The sequence below is a fragment of the Periplaneta americana genome, chromosome 9 (genome assembly GCF_040183065.1).
Source record: "Periplaneta americana isolate PAMFEO1 chromosome 9, P.americana_PAMFEO1_priV1, whole genome shotgun sequence".
NCBI classification, from domain to species: domain Eukaryota; kingdom Metazoa; phylum Arthropoda; class Insecta; order Blattodea; family Blattidae; genus Periplaneta; species Periplaneta americana.
In genome coordinates, this window is record NC_091125.1 from 127,503,340 (window position 1) to 127,518,663 (window position 15,324).

Consider the following 15,324-nt stretch of genomic DNA (forward strand, 5'->3'; position numbering starts at 1 on the left):
CAGAGCTTCAGATTTGCCTTCTGTAATTACTGTATGAACTTCAAACACAAAGCTAACAAACCACAAAAAAAAAAGAAACTCCAAATGTACTCTGTACAAGCGTCTGCATTATACAAAACGAATGTTTACTGTACTTGAAACGTCATGAAAGCGAGAGAAAAAAAATTTGCGATAAGAAGGATCTGTATCAGAAAGTGTTCATTGCAGAAACTATCAATCCAGAAGGAAATAGTAAACATCGCCATGAAAATATCGTTACATGAAACGTAGCAACCATTATTATCACTTCATTTTTTCATTTCATTTACTGTGTTCCATTATACAGAGACATCATTTTATTTTTACTTCAATTTTTATTGTACCCGAGTTTTTTAATGTACTTCACTCCCACCCCCTCTACTAGTGAACTTCCAACTATTTTCCTCACAGAACCAAGCGTACACAGTCAAAGTCGCCTTAAGGTCGTAGTAAACACAAACAGTATTGAGTTAGTATAGTACGTTCCAGAAATATGTTCGCGTTTTCCAGTGACGAAAGAGCTTTCAATATTGAATCATATTTTCGCACAGGTACTGTCGTCCGTTTGCCTACGTCGCATCCCGATTTCCCTCACCCGCAACTGTTTAAAATAACTTAAATAAAAGTAATTAACTGTCGCGTGATTTTCCCCCTTTCTACGATCCTGCGTCGTAACCTCTTGGACGGACAGTAGATAGTATGTCTGAGTAATGTTATCTGTGCGGGTCGGGCAGAAGCGAAGATTGAATTTACAGTACGTAAGGTACTCTTTTATATAATAGGTATAGAATTATTTCAACATGAGTTACTAGTACGAAGGACGAAACTGGTAACTGGAATTAGATGCAATAGTCTATAGTGCGATAATATGCACGAAAGAACTGAAGCCTGTATCTAAATGAACGGCCACCATTTTCAAAAAGTGTTTAAATATCCATATTATGGTTATTTTTCAATTTAACTTCATTCTCTATATTGTACGCTAATGTGCTGTAGACAGTATAATATAGCCTACACTGCATAATGAATACGTTCACATGGATAACTCAGTTCGTGAGTAAAAACACTTATTGTTAATACTGTACTGTATTTTGATTAAACAAAAACCTAATGAAAATTATAAAATTCAAAATTACGATATCTCCTAGTTTACGTAAATGGAGGAACCACTTTTCTTCCCTCCTATACCTAGCAAAGTGATTTGTTTGTATTTTACGCCAGAATCATCGAACTTCAATAGTGGAAGGGGGTAGCAAACTGTGTTTCAGGCTCTGAACCATTAATCCAAAGGTATAGCCAGGTTAATATTAAAAATGTTAGTAAAAATAAAATGATGTCCCTGTATCTTACATTAGCATTGAAATTTTAAAATGTGGAACGAGTGGAGAGTTGTATAAATTTTTTGGTGATTTGAGGTGAAACAAATGAAGTTTATGCTTTTTATAGAGACAACTGTCTACGTATGAGTTTTTAGGCTTTCACGGTGACTGTGATTAGAATTAGGTTTTTCGGTATTCCACCGTGTCCTGGAACTTGACATTTCAAACGTTTCGGAACTACATACAAGTTCCATCATCAGGGCCACCCCAGAGTAGGTGACCTCTCTGATGTGGCCCTGATAATAGACGCTGTTTGTAGTTCCGAAACGTTGGAAATTTCAAGTTCCAGATTACCCAAAAGCCTGATTCTAAACTATCTACATATTTAACACTTTTAATTATTATAGGTGATTCATCATCTCGTGAAACTAAATGCTTGTGTGCGCGGTAGATTATAGTAAGAACTTTATGGTGGGGGTAAGTGAGCTCGCTAACTACAAGTAGAAGCGTAGCGAGGGAGGGAAATCCACTTTCTGCTTCCCCTGACATGCAGATAGGTTTCACGAGATAACGAATTGTCTATAGTTGCGATCTTCCTCAATGACTTTGAACATTTAGAGGGTTCTGTTACTTTTTATTTTAGTCCTATACAAGTTTTACAAGATGTAATTCCAAGTTGTTCCCACAATAAAATTACACATTCACTCGAGTCAAGCTGGCACATCATAAATAACAGCTATTAACATTTCATTCCAAAATGAACTTTTCTATATTGCTGGGCTCTGAAGACATGTGGACCCATTGTGTCAATATTTTAGAATTAACTAGTAATATCAATTCATTGTAACGAAACAATGACACGGGATTCGCAGAATCTGGATGATTTCGTGAATACTTATCAATAGTCTCTCAAAACGTCTCCTGCCGTGGCGTCTAAGGCATCGTGTCTAGGACTCGCGTTACGGAATACACGCTGGTTCGAGTCATGGAGGAACAACTTTTCTCATAAAATTTCTGCCAGTGTATGGGACTGGTACCACATAGCATCATGATGCACTTGGAAGCTACGATAAGTAGCAAAATCTGGTTACGAAAACCAGATATAATGGCTCGGGGGATCATCGTGGTAACCACACGAGATCTCCATTAGATAGATGATAGTCCACCTCTTCTTCGGCATGTGGACGTGAGGCCATCAGCCGGCTGGTCGGTCTGGGTCCCTTAAACAACTCATCCCATGTCATAAACAATTCATCCCATGTAATTTTATTTGCAGATGATACAAGTGTAATTATTTCAAGCAAACAATACGATCATTTTATAAACACTTCTAATACAGTGCTGAATCTAATGAATGAATGGTTCCATGCAAATAAACTAGCACTTAATGTTGATAAAACCAGTGAAGTCAAATTTAGTACACACAATAGTGCTCAGGTTTCCTACAGTATTCGATTAAATGGAACTCATCTCAAAGAATCTATAAGCACAAAGTTTCTTGGTTTAGAATTGGATAATCACTTGAACTGGAAAACGCATATAGAATGTATTACTCGTAAATTGAGCTCTGCCTGTTATGCATTAAGATCCTTATCTACTATTGGTGATATAAACTTACTTAAAATGTCATACTTTGCATATTTTCACTCTGTAATGAAATATGGATTAATATTCTGGGGTAACTCGTCTGAAGCTAAACACGTTTTTGTTTTACAAAAGAAAGCTTTAAGAATAATGGCCGGTGTGCATAAAAGGGCCTCATGTAAAAATATTTTCCGAAACTTAGAAATCTTGACTTTACCTTGTGAATACATTCTTTCCCTAATGATGCTGTATATTAAGAACCAAGATAAATTCAGTACTAATCAAGACATTCATCATTTTAATACAAGACATAAATCAGATCTTCATCTACCCTCTGTTAGTCTGAGCTGTTTTAAAACAGGAGTTCGCTATTCATGTATAACAGTCTTCAATGCACTGCCTAATTATCTTAAAGATTTGAAGAACAACGAGAAAAGGTTCAGAAAAGAATTAACCAAATTTCTACATACTCATACCTTCTACACAATTGATGAATTGTTTATGCTTGTGAATTGAATTATTATACTTAAATGACATGTACAATTTTATATAGCTCAACTAAAATATGTTTTTATATTGACTTAATCTGTTTACTATGTATTGTATTTTTTGTTTAGCGTAACTGATGAATTGTATGTACTGTAAATTGAATAGTATACTGTATAGGTCAACTGATGAATTGTTTAAGATTATAAATTGAATTAATCTACTTCATATGAATTGTATAGCTTAACGAAAATAAGTTTGTAAATTGAACTAATTTGATTGTATATGTTTGTATAGTTTGGCTGATGAATTGTATATGTTCTTAAAATGATTACTAGTCTGTGTAGCTCTACTGATGAATTGTATATAGACCTACTGTAAATTGAATGGTAATATGTATAGCTCAACTGATGAATTGTTTATGATTATAAATTGAATTAATCTACTTGATATTAATTGCACAAATTTGTATAGCTTAATGAAAGTATGCTACTTTGTATTGTATATATTTGTACAGTTTTTGCCGATGAATTGTATATGCTTTAAATTGAATAGTAATCTATATAGCTCTACTGATAAATTGTTTGTGTTTGTAATTTGAAGTAGTTTGCATGATATGTATTATCAATTTCTGTATATCACAACTGGTTGAATTGTTTATGCCTTAAATTTAATTAACTTGTTTTGTATTATACATATAGCTCAACTTATGAATGATCGTTTGCGTTTGTAAATTTAATAATCTGATTCGTTATGTATTGTATACTTTTAGTAGAGCCATCGATGTAGCTCAGTCGGCAGACTCGCTGGGCTGCTGATCCGGAGCTGCGTTCGGGCTTGGGTTGGATCCCTCTTTGGTCTTTGGTTTCTTCTGAGGTTTTCCCCAGCCGTGGGACTGAAGCCGGATGGTCTATGGCGAGTCTATGGTGAGTCCTTGGCATCAACCCCTTTGATTTGATTACCTGGTTGGGTTTTTCCGATGTTTCCCCCACCAAAAGGCAAATGCCGGGTAATATTTTGGCGAATCCTCGGACCTCATCTCATCTCACTACATCTCGCCAAAATGTAAAAAAAAAAAAAAATAAAATAAAATAAAATAAAAATAAAATAAAATAAAATAAAAATGTAAAAAATTGCACAAAATTGTAAAAATTGCAGAAAATTACTAAATTGAAACACTATAAAAATTTGTAAAAATTCTAATTGTAATATTGTAAAATGTTGACTTGTTCCATATCTTAAAGCTTCATTGCTCATATAAGATCTATGGAATGAAATAAATGAATGAATGAATGAATGAATGAATGAATGAATGAATGAATGAATGAATGAATGAATGAATGAATGAATGAATGAATGAATGAATGAATGAATGAATGAATAAAGGGCTGTAGCACCACAGAGTCTCTAAAAAAATTAAATTATGTTTTATTTAACGACCCTCGCAACTGCCGAGGTTATATCAGCGTCGCCGGTGTTCCGGAATTTTGTAACGCAGGAATTTCTTTTCATATGCCAGTAAATCTACTGAAATGAGTCTGTCGTAAATAAGCACAATTAAATGTTATCGACCTGGGCTGGAATCGAACCCGCAACTTCGGGCACAGAAGGCCAGCACTGCACCGACTGCGCCAACCAGATTGACGAGTCGCAAAATGTAGATCTAACGTTTTTTATCTTTAGAGCTTTTCTCTATGATGCATCGTTTTCGAAGAACAGAGTGAGATAGATAGACAGACATTTGTAATTTATATAAAGGCCTACATATATACTGTATACATATATAATATATAGAGTATACAGGTCTTACCAGAACTTTAAGGACACCCCTCCATAAGTGATGTTTCACTCCTGTACTTATATTTACGTGATACCCCCTGATGTTCATACAGGGAACAAATGTCTGTGAAAAGTGACGTTTTGCTGCAAACCCATTCTATCTATCTTCCAAACTGTGGATTATGTAACAAATTTGTCTCTTATGAAACTTATTGAAAAATTACATATTTTGTAGGAAAAAATTAATTAGTCCAAAATGGGTTGATTTAGATCAACACTCACTGAAATTCGACCTATTTTAATTTTTTCTCAAGGAAGAAATCCAACCTTTCCACACTTGTAGCAAACTTCACAGTTGATTACTAAACACGAAGGGAATAAGCTGATTCACCAATGTTACTAACTCCCATTGTTATTATGTAAATGGCAGTGGTGGATTCGGGTCCATTTGCTGTGAATTTCAAGCTGAAAAGAATTTTAGAAAAAAAAACAATCTGGATTACAATGCCTATACGAACAGTCACAATTTTTTAAACAAAAACCATTACGGAATATGTATTATATGACTTCCTTGTGTTAAATTCTATCGTACCTGGTTTACATGTTTCGACCTATTATGGGTCATCTTCAGAACTGGTCGTTGTTGGTCTTGGCGCCTCTTGGTTTGTTTCCTGTGAGGGTGATTTTGTGTGGTGTAATGTGGAGTCAAAGAGTGTGTGTGTTCTGAAATTGAGTTATACATTGAGAATTTCATTGGGATGTGTTTTTGTGTGTCTGTATATTTCATATTGTTCTAGTGTGTTTAGTTTCTGGCTTTTTGGTTGGATGTGTAGTATTTCCATGTATGTGTTGATGTCTCTGTAGGTGTAGTTAGCATTTGTGATGTGTTCTGCATATGTGGAGGTGTTTTGTAATTTTTTTATGGCTGTCATGTGTTCTTTGTAACGTGTTTGAAATGATCTGCCTGTATGTCCTATGTAGAAGTAGTTGCAGGTGTTACATTTGAGTTTGTATATGCCTGTGTGGTTATTTTTGTTTGTTTGTGTTGAGGTGTTCTTGTAGATTGCAACCTCATTCAAGAAATTAAATTACATCGCATACAGAACAAATAACACTCTACACTCTCAAAACCAGAGGCGCCAAGATCAACAACGACCAGTTCTGAAGATGACCCATAATAGGTCGAAACATGTAAACCAAGTACGATAGAATTTAACGCAAGAAAATCATGTAATACATATTCCGAAGTGATACAGTGTTAAAAGTTGTGTAATCAAGATGTAAAACCATTAATTGCACAAGACGTCTTTCTGATATGTCTAACTCTATCCCAGAATTCACTGATCTATGTGAACTCATTCTGGAGTAATCAATTTTTCTCCTACAAAATATGTCATTTTTCAGTATGTTTCATAACAGAAAAATTGTTATACGTGGTGTGTCTAAAAAGTTCGGTGAATGATGTCATATCTGAACGGCAACTTAGCGCACGTGCTTGCGCATGCGCATGGTTCTTCAGAGACTTGGGGAGAATCGATACACAGCATGCAATGCATGTGACTGGCAGTGTAAACAGACTGCGACCAGTTGAACGTAGTCAGTGTGAGAGGAAGTGTCACAGCGCAATGGAGCAACGTGTAAACATCAAGTGCAGCTACAAATTGGGTAAGACTGCAACGGAGACACATGGAATGTTGGTGCAGGTGTACGGGAGGGAAGCCGTGAGCAGAAAATGTGTTTACGAATGGTTTAAACGCTTCCGTGAAGGGAAGGAAACAATTGAGGATGAGCCAAGTTCAGGTCGGCCATCGACAAGCAGAACCCCAGTAATGATCGAGAAAGTGCGACAAATGCTGGCAAAAGATCGGCGACTAACTCTAAGATTGATTGCGGAGGAATTGGGCATTAGCAAGGACACGGTGCACACCATCGTCCGCGATGATTTGGGTAAGCGGAAGATCTGCTCCCGATTTGTGCCGCACAAGCTCACAGACGAGCAGAAAGCAAAACGGATGGAAACTTCTGGTGATTTCATTTCAATGTGTGACCAGGATCCATTGCTTCTGAAAACCATCGTCACGGGAGATGAGCCCTGGTGCTACCATTTCGATCCGGAATCAAAACGGCAATCGATGTCATGGTGTTCACCGATTTCCCCGCGACCAAAAAAAAAAGCCGTCTGCAAAAATCCAAGGCGAAAACACTGTTGATCGCCTTCTTCGACAACAACGGAATCATCCACAAGTAATTTGTTCCTGCAGGTCAAACCATTAATGCTGTATTTTACCAGTCCGTTTTGAACCGATTGCTACAGCGTATCCGGCGGGCTCGGCCAGAGTTGCACAAGACTGGAAAATTGATGCTGCTCCATGACAATGCCCTTGCACACTGTGCGATCCGTGTTCGCCACTTCCCGGCTCAGAAGATGGTAACTGTTCTTGAACACCCTCCGCACTCCTCTGATCTCGCCGCCTTCAAGCGGGGAAACAGGAAACAGTCCGCAGGAGCCAGATCAGGGGAGTACGGAGGATGCTCAAGAACAGTTATCATCTTCTGAGCCAGGAATTGGAAAAGTTCGGTGAATGGTATCAGAAAGCAAAAAAACAAAGATACAAACAAATTTTCTTTATTGCTCTTCAAAATAGTCGCCACCCGCTACAACACACTTTTGATAACGTTCGTACGGCTTCTGGAAACTATCAGCAAAAGCCTCCTGTGGAATCGATCGCAGAACGGCTGTCACACGATCTTTGATGGCATTCACATCCGCAAAACTTTCACCTTTCATGGCCGCCTTCAAGCGGGGAAACAGGAAGAAGTCCGCAGGAGCCAGATCAGGGGAGTACGGAGGGTCATTGTCATGGAGCAGCATCCTTTTTCCAGTCCTGTGCAACTCTGGCCGAACCCGCCGGATACGCTGTAGCAATCGGTTCAAAACGGACTGGTAAAATGCAGCATTAATGGTTTGACCTGCAGGAACAAATTCCTTGTGGATGATACCGTTGTTGTCGAAGAAGGCGATCAACAGTGTTTTCACCTTGGATTTTTGCATACGGCTTTGTTTTGGTCGCGGGGAAGTCGGTGAACACCATGACATCGATTGCCGTTTTGATTCCGGATCGAACTGGTAGCACCAGGTCTCATCTCCCATGACGATGGTTTTCAGAAGCAATGGATCCTGGTCACACATGGAAATGAAATCACCAGAAGTTTCCATCCGTTTTGCTTTCTGCTCATCTGTGAGCTTGTGCGGCACAAATCGGGAGCAGATCTTCCGCTTACCCAAATCATCGCGGACGATGGTGTGCACCGTGTCCTTGCTAATGTCCAATTCCTCCGCAATCAATCTTAGAGTCAGTCGCCGATCTTGTGCCAGCATTTGTCGCACTTTCTTGATCATTTCTGGGGTTCTGCTTGTCGATGGCCGACCTGAACGTGACTCATCCTCAATTGTTTCCTTCCCTTCACGGAAGCGTTTAAACCATTCGTAAACTTATTTTCTGCTCACGGCTTCCCTCCCGTACACCTGCACCAACATACTATGTGTCTCCGTTGCAGTCTTACCCAATTTGTAGCTGAACTTGATGTTTACACGTTGCTCCATTGCGCTGTGACACTTCCTCTCACACTGACTACGTTCAACTGGTCGCAGTCTGTTTACACTCCCAGTCACATGCATTGCATGCTGTGTATCGATTCTCCCCAAGTCTCTGAAGAACCATGCGCATGCGCAAGCACGTGCGCCAAGTTGCCATTCAGATATGACACCATTCACCGAACTTTTTAGACACACCACGTATAATCCACAGTTTGGAAGACAGACAGATTAGGTTTGCACTAAAAACTTCACTTTTCACAGACATTGGGTCCCTGTATAAACATCAGAAGGTTTCACATAAGTGTAAGGACAGGAGTGAAACATCGCTTATGGAGGGGTGTCCTTAAAATTTTGGTAGGGGCTATATATAGAATGTCATTTAAAATGTTCTGGTCGACGTCATAACTCTCACAACAATATTCATAAGAACATTTTGTTCGGATAAAACTATTATTTTGTAACTAGAAGTTTTGATGTGTCTCAGCGTTTTATCCAAAAATCCTATCATTCAGTTTTAATTGCATTTGAAGAGTCCACTGCAAGAATGATGGATCTCATTTGGAATACATTTTTCAGGAGAAGCAATTGAATGTTTGAAATGCTTAGTGCTCAAAGCTTAACTGTGATTTTCCGATCATTACTGGACAATGACTATCAGTGTTAATGCCATATAACTCTCTAAGTATGTACATTCTATGTGTCTTAAGCTATGCATTGACAGTCTTGGTTCTTTTTCGACAAGAAAGTGACATCCATCATTATTGCAGTGGACTCTTCATTTATGAATTACTTTTAAAAAATCTCTGTATTTTATCTATTCTAAACGAATCCACAAGGAACCAAAGCGCAATTCTTTAATAGGTCCATCCAATTTTAAAACTGTCAAGTGGCTCTCCGGTTGTTGCACGTTCTGTTGCGATGGCCGTAGTTTGCAACCAGGACATAGGCATTCTTGCTCGCTTCTTCTCAGTGGCTGTGGTGGAGTGGTATCCCCTGGACAAGCTAGACAGTAACAGTCTTCTCCATTCACATTTGAGTTCGGCTGTTGTGGAAACTGGGATGAATTACAAGGATGTGTTGTTGACGATTCGTATTCCAACGCCTCTAAATCTTTAGCTAATTTAACAGAAAACTCTGAAGAAATCGCACAGTAACAATCTTGAAAGCTCCCCGAAAAATTTGTGTTTGCTCGTAATAGTTGTAGTTGTTGAGTTGTCCATTTTCCTGATTTTGGGCAAGAACAAACATTTAGAGGCGCTGTGCTATTTTGTCCTGGATCGTATGCTGTCGGTGTCTTTACCAATAAATATCCATTGGTGCTCGAGCAGAAGCAATCGTAGTAATCACCTAATGTGTTAGTTCGGATTTTCAGACCTTCAAGTTCATCGAAAGTCCAGCCTCGTGGACCAGGGCATTTGCAACTGCTTTTCCTCTGAGGTAGAACGTCATCAAAGCCTACTGACGTGTCATTAGGGTATGAACAGTTACAATTCTCAGCAGTGAAATCAATATCACTCAAGCTGAAGTTTGTAGAAGATGGATTACTTATATCTATACAAGTACAAATAGTATCATTTCTAATAGCAAAGCCTTCAGGTCTGTAGACATGATATGCAATTTGCTTCCATTTGCTTGTCACACTGCCAGGCGTGTTGGTTACTTTGACAGAAGCAGAACTGAAACAAGAGAACACAGTTTGATCATTTTCAATTATATTTCTCCACTCAAAAACTGCCAAATTTTCAATCAATTGTACCCACAAAAATCTTAGTGAGTGGAAACGCTATGAGATACGTTCAAATGTATTTGGTTGTCTCGTAACCAGAGTTAGGAAGTTGGTACCAAAACTGTTAAATTATGTAAGCTTGGACTATATTTCTACCGAATGGAATGTAATAGCGTGTCTCTCAATGTCAGTGAACAAGAACGGCAAACATGTACAGCCGGGTGGTAACCAAACATGTGCTCCAATCGTCCGCAGCCTTAGAACAAGAAAATAATAAACGAATAATATAAAAAACAAGAATTTGTAATTATAAACTTCTGAACTCCCAAATTAAAATAATTTATCCATACATATAAAAATAACATGCAAAGTATACAATTATGATTCTAACCTCGATGTTTAAAAAATACAATATATCGCCACTTTAAGATGCTTAGAAAAATCATACAGAAGCTATTTTCTCCTAAATGTTAACACCGTTTCACTCGATAAGTACTATCCATACGATTCTGATTTTTATTCTTATCATTACAGAGGCTGATAAGGAATGAGTTATCCCATTGCGGTTTTTAAATAAAATGAACGATTTTCTAGCAAATTAAGTACAAATATTAACACATATGGTTATTTCCTGTCATTAGAACGTCTGGCAACTCTACTGCAGTGACTAAGGGAAGAAATGCTGCTATGTATTCATAGTTGAGCCGGCGATGCGCTGTTGAAATGTATGTATGTATTTATCCACATTAATAAAAATGAATAAATAAATTTAGCCTGCTAGATCCCGTAATGGCAAGGACCTCCTGATTGACAGGGCTTGGCTCAGTAGACTTCACTCGTTAGGTGGGCTGGTCCTAAGGAGTGATATCAGCGAACTTGGCTACACTACTTCGTTTCTATGTGCATAAACACTATATGCACTTGTAAGATTCGCACCACATTACACACTGAGGACGGTGGCTTCTAGATTTCTCCATAGCTGTCTGTCTCTTGTACTGCTCGTCCATTGTGCTCCTGCCTTCTTCTTGAAGAAATCGGCCCATCTAGTCGTTTGGCGTCCCGCTCTTCTTCTGCCGATCCTGGGATCCCACAATGTGAGTCTATGCGTCCATCGTCTGTGGTCCATCCTTACCACGTGCCCTGCCCATTTCCACTTCAGGCTTTCGGCGGTGTTTAGGATGTCTTTCATGCCGGTACGGTTGCGTAGCTCCTCGTTCCTTACTTTGTTCCTCAGAGAAAGTTGCAGGATTTTTCTTTCCATACTGCGTTGGCAGGTTTGAAGCATACTCCTCTGTTTTGGTGTTGGGGACCAGGCTTGGCATCCATACAGTAGGACTGGTAATATACGTTTGTCCAGGGTCTCAACCTTTAAGCTTAGCTTCTGGAATTTGTCTGTAAGTATGAACTTTAGAAACCAGAACTTCTTCCATGCCATGCTGATTCGTCTCTTTATTTCTTTCTCTGAATTGCTGGAGAAGGACAGGTTCTGGCCCAGGTAGGTATAATCTTCCACATATTCTAGTGGCTGGCCATTTAAGTGGATCCGGTCTTCAGACGCGTTAGTAATTAGTTTCGTCTTTTCTGGGTTCATGGATAAGCCTGCCTCTTTGCTGATCCTGTCCAATTCTTCAAGCATCTGTTTTAGATCTGCTGATGATTTCGCTACCAATATTATATCGCCTGCGAACCGGAGGTGGGTCATTCTCAGTTCATCTATGGTGATACCGTATTTACTTTCCCAATTCAGCTTCCTGAATTGGTTTTCACGCAAGCATGTGAAGAGCTTCGGAGAGAGCGGGTCTCCCAGTTTCACTCCTCTGCCTAGTTCAAAGTTTTCGCCCTCTCTCTCCGTCATTACAAATGAGTAAATACCCGGTGGCAGTGGTAACTAATTATACTCAATAATGACAATTAATAATAAATACAATAAAAATACATTAATAATATTAATAACAATTAATACTAATAATAATTAATAGTAATAATAATAATAATAATAATAATAATAACAAGGAGCGTCCTAAATTAAATGAAGCAAGATCACTTAAAATAACATTTAAAGTAAATCTAATTTGTATCTTAACCTAAGTTCGAACTAAAACCCACGAGTATGATATGTTCATACCTGCACAAGTACCTTTCAGCACTACACTCATTTCGCTGTCAACTCACTCACTGCACTGGAACTACGACACATTTCACTGATACTATTCTGATTTCACTAACACTTCAAAAACATTTCGCTGTTCAAATACTTTACACTGCCACTATAAAATGAGCCGTTCAGAGCAGAAATGGTGTAAGTCAAAATTGCGTAGTGAGGTTTAAAATAAAAATTCTGTAAAATATAGCGCAAAGTAGCAATTAATATGTCCTTCGTGCTATTCACTAGCTACTAATAGTTTAAATAAATTGAATATTAATTGCTACTTTGCGCTGTATTTTACAAAATGTTTACTTTAACCCTCACTACCCATTTTTTACTTACACCACTTCTGCTCTCAACGGCTCAAATATAAAACTTCACTGACACAAACACACTTCAATTACACAACATACTTCTTCACGGATACAACACTTCAAATGACAAAACATCAATTACACCATTTAAATGGTGTGTATAATATACTACCGTCTAGCAGTAAAGTCCTTAAGACTATTTTTTTATAAACTTTGCAGAATTTCAGCCTATTTTTTTTCTCTTTCTGTTATTTACATTCGCTTTAACATCTTTGGTCATATCGCCAGTTAATCTTCTGTGTGAAATCCGAAGGCCTGTGTACTATTGTTGAGACTGGTTCTATTGTTGTGAACTAGATGGCGACTGTATATATGAATATGATTTTGGTGATGAATGAGGCCGGTGATATTCAGGGATGTTGTGGCCCGAATTTCCTGGCATTTTCCTTACGGTTGAGGGAAAACCTTGAAAAACCTCAACCAGGAAATTCAACCCGACCGGGAATCGAACCCGGGCCCTCTTCGTAAGAGACCAGCATGCTGACCCCCTACACCACAGAGATGGTCCCTAATTGTCTTATTAATTATGAATTGAGTTACAAAACGCATAATAGGTTTTTCATTTATCTATTTACTTTATTCTGTTTCCCCCTTCAATTTGCACAGTTATATAACTCACACACTGCGTAATATATTATCATTATTTATTATTGTGTAGTATCTACACTTATAATCTTCAATTACGATTACTTTTATGAACTTACCCAATTACTGTGAATTCCTTATTAGATTGTCCAGGATTCTTCACAAAATCGTCTGTAAAAACAAGATTGCAATAAACATAGATAAAAACGTACGCGTTAAGTAGCCTAAAGCATCAGGACTATACCATACTAAGTAAATGACATACAAAAATTTCGGCTAATGTTCACATTCATTTCCATTACAAATATTGCCAGTAGGGTGCAGATTTATACAAAATTATAATCCGGCTCTGAAATTGTGGCATTCACTCAGCTGTTGGGCATGAGTTTATCTACGGTTTCCGTGTAAGAATAAATTGTACAGATACGGAATTAAAATTTGAAGCGAGTCTTGATGGGAGTCCACCTGTATTTCACACGACTGTCCACAAGTAGCACATATACAGGGCAGACTGCATTAAAACAAAGTGAACGAACGGAGTATAGTATCGTCTTCTTTCGAAAACCATACTTTGACCGTAGCAATAAGTCAGTCTGGAATGTTAAGTGAACTCACCGTAATTTGACAGAGAGGCGACGGAGGAGGCTGCGAGCGAGATGAGACAGTAGCTCCACATTGTAACCTGGTTACAAACAACAATGAACCCACACTGCCGTGGCGCCCACTTTAATACGTACATTCAGCGCAAACGAAGATTCATGGAGAACAAGTTTTATAAACTCCCTGGGGCAAGTTCCGTGAACAGGGGTCGCTAAACTCCAACTCCCCAGACCAGGATGTCACTTTCACGCAAGTTATTATCACAACGAAGCACAGAGATTGAATTTTTGTTAACTATGATACATTGTTGGAATTAACATGGCTGTAGTTTCATGTCAACGTGGGGGAGAAGGGTAACGTCGCGATAACTGCAAGCCGAAAGGTCGCTGACTCGATTCCCAATGGATTCATGGATTTTCTCCATTGATCTAATTCCTCCTTCCGCAAGATGGACCTGGGATTTATTCAACCTCTAACAGAATTTTCTCAGAGATAAAGGAGTCGGGCACGAAGGACTGACATCCCTACTACCATTAGTGCCGATTGTCTGAACAAATGGAAGCCTTTACCTCCCGCCATCTGTGGACTTCCATGGCTTGCAATGGGAATGAAAAGATAAAACATGTCACATACATCCATACTCTAGCACAACCGTGGCGAAAATGTGACTCATGAGCACATTGTGGCTCGCAATGTTAGCTATTCATTTCTCTTGCTTCCTACCTCCACCAACCCCCACCCTTCACTCACTGGAGTCAAACTCTGTTCCATTTGTATTTGTCTCTGACCTGCGAGTGGCGTATCGTCGCAATGTCGCTCTCGAAACCATGCCCCTCTACAAAAACGAAAGTTTCAAGTAGGATGGGAGGACGCATTTTTTGTTGCCAATATGATGAGAATATTAAATGTATAATTTGTTCACAAGTATTACGAGGAAAACGGTAGTATAACATAAAATCAGCAGATGTACGAATAATGCGGTTAGATCTTCAATTTAAACTCACACATTTACAATGTGATGTTAAATGAAAGCTAGATGTAAGGACTTGACAAATGTTGAACTTTTCAAATCTTTGCCAAAAAATAAATATCCGAAGCTTCGTTCTTTC